Here is an 8746-nt window from a genome sequence, read left to right as displayed (position 1 = left end):
CATTTGAATGAAATCCAGGAAGGTTCAATCTCTGCTGCCCTCCCCAAGATCTTATAGACTGTTGTTTACAATTGCTGGTCTCTGGTGGAAAGCAAAGACACCATAAATCATCAGAAAAAATAAGAAAAATGTGTGCTCCATACATAACCACAGTCTCTACTCATGCTTCTGTTTTCTGCGCATGCCTTAAATCCACATTGGGGTTGACCTCATTCAGGCTCCTCAAGCGAAGGCAAGAGACTGGAGGGGACCTGGACTTCCTCAATATCTGATCACATTTTTGCAGTTGTGTGGATTTTTTTGCCAAGCATAGTGGAAAGGTTAAAGGGTAAATGAGGCAAAGTCCTACAGGCATCTGACAGAAGCCTCAGGAAGAAAACTGCTTTCCTGCACCTGAGCAGCTGAGCTAACAGAGAGAGCATTTATTTTCACCAGAGCATGTTGCCACAACCCTCTGTTTATTTTAGCATTGTAAAATTTTCCAGTAAATCCTGTGGGGATGTACTCTGCATGTAACCTTCATTAACTTCAGAGAAAGTACGAATTGGGACAGGGAAAAAAATAAGTTTCTTTTTGCATGATTGCAAGCATTTGTCCATGTTGTTAGTCCTAAAAACTGAAAAGAAATTCAGAAAAAAAATAGTCAACAGAATGAGCAGAAACTATATAAGCTGGTGGTGACTTTCTCAATTCATGATCTTAAGAGACATGTTGGTCTATTGTGCTTCCCGCTTGCTAATGACACAAATAATAAATAAAAAAAAGAATTACTGATAAGAAGAAAAAAAAATCTAGAAACAAAAGAATAAAGGATAAGTCATTACTTCTATCCTTATTCAAACACTATTCTGAAAGAAACATTGAGTAGAGGAAAAGAAAAGTCTGAGAGCATACGACATCACACACAGGAAGAAGCACAAAAATACTTTCAGAAAGTCTTGACAGACCCTGGGGTACGTATCTTCTGCTTAAGTCTCTTGAAATCCACAAGGATCAGAAGGGAATTTGCAAGAGAGTTTGTATTCACTTAAGACTATTTGAGAACTGGATCTAGCTGGTGCATATAGGATTAAATAAAACACCAGAGCTGTTTTCTAAACCTTTTAATTAATCCATAAAATGTGCTTTTATTTCTGCTCCTGGATATAACTAACAGCTGGGATGTCACAAGTGCAATCTCTACCTGCTATAGATAAATTTATTTCCAAAGCAGTTTCAGTTTCTCTCCCTCTTCAAGTGGCTTTCCCAATTGTCACTTTTATAGCTTTACACTTCCAAAAAGTAAGCTTATGCCACTAACCTACACTACGCAAAACAAACTAAATACCTAAAAAAGTTGAACTTTCTTTAAAAAAAATATTTAATTTAATTTTATTTTTATTTATTCCTTTCTGCTGATGGAGCTTGGAGTAAATTGTAATTCACCATTGACTTATTTCTGAGACCTGATGGTATTCCAAGACAATCCAGCAATTACTAGGACATGGAATGAAATGCATTCAAGTCACATGCTTACTTTTGCAAGTTGTCTTTTCACATTATTCTCTCCCCACCTTTTCTACACTTTCTGCAGTGTCAGGCTCTACTTAATTTTCGGCATCTTGTGCAAAATGCTCTGAACAGTCTAACATGCTCCTGCTTCTAACAAAGAACACTGAATGAAGAAAATATTTATTCATTCATCTTGCTCACCCCAAGATGCTTCTTTAATCTTTCCAAGGTGTCTCTGTCCCACAGAACAGAAGGAACCAACCACAGGCCAGTTAAATTTGGATATAAGAGCAGCATTTGCCTTTACCTGTTCTTCAGTGGAAGCAGAACATTGCCTCTGAGGAACTTGTGCTGCATCATGATAAACAAAGAAATACTATTTTCTCAAATACAGTCATAGAAACAAAGACAACATGATTTTTAAAATTAATACTATTTTAAATTGGGAAAATAACAGGAATATGTGTGACATGTTAGCATCTAGAACATTTTAGAAATAAGGCACCAAAATATACATAGAAATACCTTTCAAAATTCCTTTTAGTATAAGTGTTAACCTATATGCGAATCCATTTTGCCCCACAGCAACCCTCCTGACAAGAGACTACCATCAGAACAGTCTGTATAAACTATTATCTGGCTTTCAAAATAGGAATTTAGAAAAAAATCAGTGCTAAAATATTTTTATATTTTTCATAAATTTCTTCAATCTTTCTTCTCTTAGCAGATTATTATAAAAAAAACATTTTAAGAAAAGCACTCAAAATAACAGTGATCATAATTTTTCACGTAATCCCAGAATCCTATTAGAGGATAACTTAAAGTAACTGTGAACATTTAATACATACATTTATACATATATTTATCAGATAAATATAACTATATTTAAATGAAAGTGCTCCATGTAAAGTGTGAAATCAAAAATGGTAATTTTCACATTAGGACAGGGAGTAGAAATAGGTCAGAATATGCCCTAACAATTTTTACAGCTTAAAGATTGCTTTTATCTGCAGCAGTCACTTGCAATAGCAACTATGAAAATATTCACTATTATTTCTTCAGCCTAATTAGTTGGAAGAAACTAATTGTATTTCAGTATTCTCCAGCTTTAATGTCACAGTGAAATAATACAAGGTTGGCAGCAACAGGAAAGATTTTAATGGCAACTTCTAAGCATAAAACATAAAATAAGGGGAACAGAGAGCAAGAACAAGAAGCAGATACTGACCTGGTGCTGGTGTTTCAGCTATACAGACCTCCCCATAAAGTCCACACCCTTCTAGAGACAGATGTTTGAAATCAAAACCTTTTGGCAAGCTGATCAACTTTGGCATTGACTCATTTGGGCACTTTTGGTTTGGTACTCAGCAAATTAACAAACCCTTCCTAAGCAGACAAGCGTGCCAACCCAACAAAAGGATGCCCATCTTTGGGACCTGGCTGGAGAGGAGCTAAGGACCTGCAGCACCTGTACAGCTCCTCAGACCTGTTCTGCAGCTTGTCATCAGATTTTGCTTGCACATTTCTGCTGATGCCTCAATACTTGTGTGCGTTTGCAGCTTTAAATATCAGGTACAAAGTACAAGGGCCTGTCTCTCTTACTTCTGTCAATTTTGCATGAATCATCCCATTGCTTGTCAGCAAAACCTTGTTGCCTTTACAATCCATGCAGTGTGAGGAAAAAAGAAAATCAAACACCAAAACAACAAAGGAAAGAAAGATCTGTGAAGTCTTTCCCCTGACATCAGTGAGCTTTGGGGGTTGGCCTCTTCTCCCAGAAAACCACTGATAGGACAAGAGGAAGTTGCCTCAAGCTGCACCAGGGGAGGGTCAAGTTGGACATCAGGAGGAACTTCATGGAAAGGGCTATTAAACTTTGGAATGGACTGCCCAGGGAGATGGTGAACATTTCCAGGGATGGTGACTCCTAGAAACACCTGGATGTGCCATGGTCTGGTTGACCACATGGTGTTTGGTCAAAGGTTTGACTCAATAATTTTAGAGATATTTTCCAACCTAAAGAATTCTGTGATTCTGTGAATCCAAAAATGCATGAAAGAAATAGACCCAACACTTAAATTTTAGAACAACTAAATAACTAATTAAAAGAACCTAATGTTATTTTGCAAAATAGAATGTAATTGTTCTGATATACACAATGAAGAGACACAAATAGAAATCGTAGAGGTACAAATATAAAGACAGTTACTCTGCACTACCAGTCTCTGAGCTACCATTGTCCCTTAGTGTTAGCTGGAAGGATCAATGCAGATATTTCTAATTTGAGAGGTACAGCACGTTTCAAGATAGCTGTTAGTAGTAGATAATATATTTTTATGTTGTTATTACTTGTTTCCTTTTGCACCCTTATACATTTATCCTCAGAAGGCTTAAAAACAAGCAAAACAAACCAACAAAATACCAGAACATCTAAACCAACAAAAAACATGGCTCAAAACCAAACCAAAAAAACCCCACTAAATTCAACAACTAAAACCCTTCAGACCTCTTAAAACAACAACATCTGTTAATATAAGTAACACTACCCTTAAAATCTCTCTCATAAATTGTTGTGCCAAATACCTATACCCCAAGTCCTCTGCAGGAGAATTTAAATCTAAGATGTCAATTCAAACTTCAATTTTGTTTGCACTGGGACTATGAAATACATAAAAATTTGTGTTGAGATATACTTCAAGAAAAACAAACCAACCCTTCGCATTCACAAAATGCAGGTCTGAAATCAAAATAAGCTGCCAAAAGTGATTGAAAAGAGAAATAAGACATAAAAATGTTTGACTAAGAGATGGTTAGCATCTTCTTTAAAAATTAATATAACAGTGATGTTGCAGCATAAAACACCTCCTAGTTTTAAGTCATGTTCCAAACCCAGCATTAGAATCTAGCTTAGAGTTGCTCTCAGCAGCTGAAATCCTCACAAATAGTGTACTTTAGGCAACTGCATATGGAAACCATGTGCAACAGTCAAATGCATAGACAAATCAGAGAGAGGAAGGGATCAGGATGTCACATTACTGAAGTCTTGGTAAAGAGCCCATCTAAATCTTCAGAGCATAACAAATAGCTAAATTTGCAAAGCTTTACAATAAGCAGCAAATCATTATTGCTTTACTCAGCTCTTGTTTTTAAAACAACTTGCTGTATTCTTTTGGCATTCTTGTGATGGTTACACTCACATGCAGCAGGAACTTTGTTGCCCTTTAGTGGAAGAAAACAGGGAAAAGTGTAGGCAAGGAGGAAAAAGAGGTCAGATGTCCCCAGATGAATCCCTGCTGTGCTTACATGCTCAGGAGATCTCAATGGAAAAATATTCAGTAAGTTATGTTAGTGAATTAAAGCCAGGTGAAGTTTGTAATGAATCAGGATGATTATGGCAGAATTCCTCCAAGTGGAAGGCTGTGGCGGCTGCTGGCTCATGTGACACAGCAGCTGCTTCAGAACAAGTAGACTGATGCTTTTTCTCTGATTTTCCACTGTTTTCCAAACTTTATTTCTATTAAGGAGTTTCCCCAGGTAGTTTTCCTTTTCTTATTATTAGTTTTAAATATGCTGTCCAGTGTGGTTTCATGGAGCTATTACCTGTCAAGAGGAAATCAGAAGAAAAACAATGAGCAGAAAAAAAGTCAAACCTGTGAGTGTTTTTATTTAGGTATGAGTTCTTGCTTGAGTGAAAACCCCAAAAATGTGAGGTCACCCCTCACAAAGGACATGTACATATTCATGTTACCTGCAAGGCAGCAACACAGTAGCTGACAAAATCTAGAAAAGACCCTACCAATAAACCATGCCAATATTTATACCAAAAATGACAGCATCAACTGCTAGTCAAGACAAATACAAATGTGTTTCTAGTGTGCCTTCCCAATTCTGTCAGGTATAACTTGCAGACATGACTACTTTAAAGAGCATTTTTAGAGCACTATTAATTGTTTTACTGGTGATATTTTCAGTCTATCTCTTTATGTAAAAGCTCCTTCAACAAACAATCTGCATATGATAGAGAAGACAAAAATGCATAGATGAAAATTATCTTTAAAGATGTATTAGAAACAGCCAACATCTCATGTACTGTGATAATTAAAGCAAAACATACTCCACAACAGTTTCAATTTCTTGGTTTTTCCACATCTTTATGACAACTAAACAGGAGACTTATACAAGCAGTAAGATAGTGCTTCAAAAATGTTTTTTTCAGAAGGGTGCCACACCTGACACACCACATTTAGGCCCCAAATGACCTACCATCACACTCTCTTTTTGATACATCAGAGCTTTTCTTAATACATATTCTCATCAGAGAACTTCATAATGAGCCTGTTGAAATTTTTGATGCCCATTTGTTTTAACAGCAATGCTGTGAATCAGAAACAACTAAGGTGAAGTATAACACCACAAATGCATTTAGCTCCCTCAAGTTCAAAGCCTCTTGAAGTCTCTGTACCTCCTAAGGGTCATTTCTAGGAGATGTGGATCATAGAGAAGAAACAACACAGTTTTGAGAATTAAACTTTCAAAACACTTCAGACAGTGTGAAAAAATAATTAGTATAGATCTTTGACAGAATGGTCACCTAAATAATTGAATGGAAACTGGATCTGCTGATTCTGCCCTTGTGTAAGATATTACTTGGGCAATACCTTTGCTGCCAGATTGCTCCTTAAGAATTTCTAATCTCTTTGGGTTTCTGGAATTCATGTTCAAATACATAGAGAAATCAACTAAAATCTATGTCAACTGAACTTCTTTATGGGTTCATATGTATGATTTTATGTGTGTAAATATGTAGGTAATGCTTATTGCCTTCTATCATACAATCAAGCAACATGGGAAAAGTCATTGCTAATACAGTAAAATTATTCTTTAAAGATGTTGAATCAAAACAAGACAGTACGTACTTATTTACTGTCAGAAGTGTTGCAGGTAAACAGAATGCTTAAAGAATGAAAGCTCAAAATATGCTGTGCATCATATCCTTTATTGCTAAAGCAGCTGAAGTATAAAAAATTAAATCCCTAGAGGGTAACTATAATATAAATTTAATTCTTATTTATTTTAAAACTTCTGGGGCTTATAGTCTTAGAATAAAATGAAAAAAAAAAAAAGCTGAATTTGGGGTTAAGTTTGAAAAATTGTGGCACAATCATATTTGAGTTTTAGGGGTTAAAAAGCAGTCACTTAACAGAACTGGTAGAACAGGACTTCTGACCCATTTCTTTGTGAAAAAACATATCCCATTTTTTACTGAAAGTTTTCAAAATGGAGGATTCTTTTTTCCTATGTAGTATGTAAAAATACATATTATCTTTGCCATGTTCTCTCTCTTTCTAGAGACAAAACTACAAAAAGAACTTTTCATAGATCAAATAAGTAAAAACTGATGATAATGTTACTAATGATGAACTGATAATAATGCTTGTATCTATAGATTTTGGATTAAAACATTGTTCTCTGATTCCCTGAAATAGATTAAAAAAAAAAGAGATAAAATTCTTATGATATTTGTATTTCTGTCAGCTTCTCAGAAATATTATGCAGAATTTTTCTGCATTTTTTCTAGATGTGGAATAACAAAACCAAGATATGCAGAAATATAGCATTTTTTCCACACCTAAAAAAATTGAGACTTACACAAAATACACAGATATGAGGTGATAACCAAATGACATATTCAGCTTTGTTTTATAAGTCTAATCCATTTCTAAGTGACAGTGGCAGGTTAGCCTCTGATTTTATGCCCGGTAATTCAATGTACCACTATGTTTTGGGGAAAATGTGAAACAGTGGGAAATTGAAGAGATACAAAATGAGGCTCCTGGGAACTTGTTATCATTGGCAATTCCATGCCCGTGTGAGATTAGTGCAGGTGGAAAAATCAAGACAAGCAACTGCCAACTTTACACTGTTGATGTGATTGTCAGTTTTCTCCTCAGAAGTGATAAAGAAAACGGAGGTGGGGTGATGGTGTTTCCCTGCAGCCCTGAAACTTGCAGTTATAATAGGTAAACAAGGCGTTCAGAGCAAGATAGTGTGAAGAGAAATCATACCCAAGTAAAAGTAGAAATGACCAAAAGAATTGAAATAGGAAGTTTTCCTGCCCTGGCTTTGCTCCATGGTGGTGTAGAGCACTTTGCAAAGGCCAGGGCTTTGTGCTGGGCTCGAGGAAGGGAATTCCGAGGGGGCACTGAAAACCATCACGATGCAAACAGGGTTTAATGGCTGATTACAGGAACTGAGCTGGAGGGGATATATGTGTGCGTGTCACTAAACCAATGCCAAAATTTCTAACCTAACTTTTAGCTCCCTCTTTCCCCACAGACAGCCTACCTGCTGCAACTGCTCCAAAACCTTTAATTGCTTGCAGGTTCCTCAAGAAACTTCTGCTGCAAGCCTGGGAGCTATTAGCATCCCTACAATAGTTACATTCTAACTTTGAAACATGTCCTTTCCTACCATCCATCCCACTGCTCCAAGCTCCTCAGCTGCGTCAGTGAACTGCTGATTCATGTCACAGATGGTGCTTTTAGCTAAAGGCTGCCTTTTACAACTCGGCAGAAAAATGCCTATACAGAGACGTTGCTCAGTACACCTAGAACAGGATGCACTATTTCAAATGAAAACACACTTTTAAAGCTAGAGTCAACAGTATTTAATCACTATGCAAATCTTGCCATATGTCCAGACATAAACCCAGACAGTCATGTCCCTCCAGCCCTGCTGGTCATATGGTCAGCCTGGTTTCTGCCAAGTCTGTGGCAAAGGTATGTGTTTTCAGGGCCCTGGAAGCTTTCCTCATTTTGGATTAGAGCCATAACTATTCAGAGATCCCAACAGTTTACAGAAGAACTGCCTATGCTCATGCCAGGTAGAAAACACTTAAGGCCAGGCACTCAAACAATTTTAGTATTTTGCTGCCTGACATGGGCATTTGAAAATCCAATGAAAGCTCTTTGTCTGAAAAATACAGCCAAGTTTCTTTGCTTTTTTGCATAACAGCAGCTTACACAAATGATAGACATACACCTTTATTTCTCATTTTGGAACATTAATTTCTCTATACTGCTTCAGAGGTTTCCCTTCTTTGTCCCTAGAATGGAAATTTCAAATGTATAATGGAGTGGGAATAACCAAGAAGTAATTGTAAAACCAGTAGGGCTTGATATTTTTGAAAAAACTTTTTTTTCTTTCTGCCACTGCAGCTCTTTCTGCCTGCCTGCCTGCATTCCCAGTGATGACA

This window comes from Anomalospiza imberbis, chromosome 2 (assembly GCF_031753505.1).
Source record: "Anomalospiza imberbis isolate Cuckoo-Finch-1a 21T00152 chromosome 2, ASM3175350v1, whole genome shotgun sequence".
Taxonomy (NCBI): Eukaryota; Metazoa; Chordata; class Aves; order Passeriformes; family Viduidae; genus Anomalospiza; species Anomalospiza imberbis.
Note: the sequence above shows the minus strand (reverse complement) of the source record.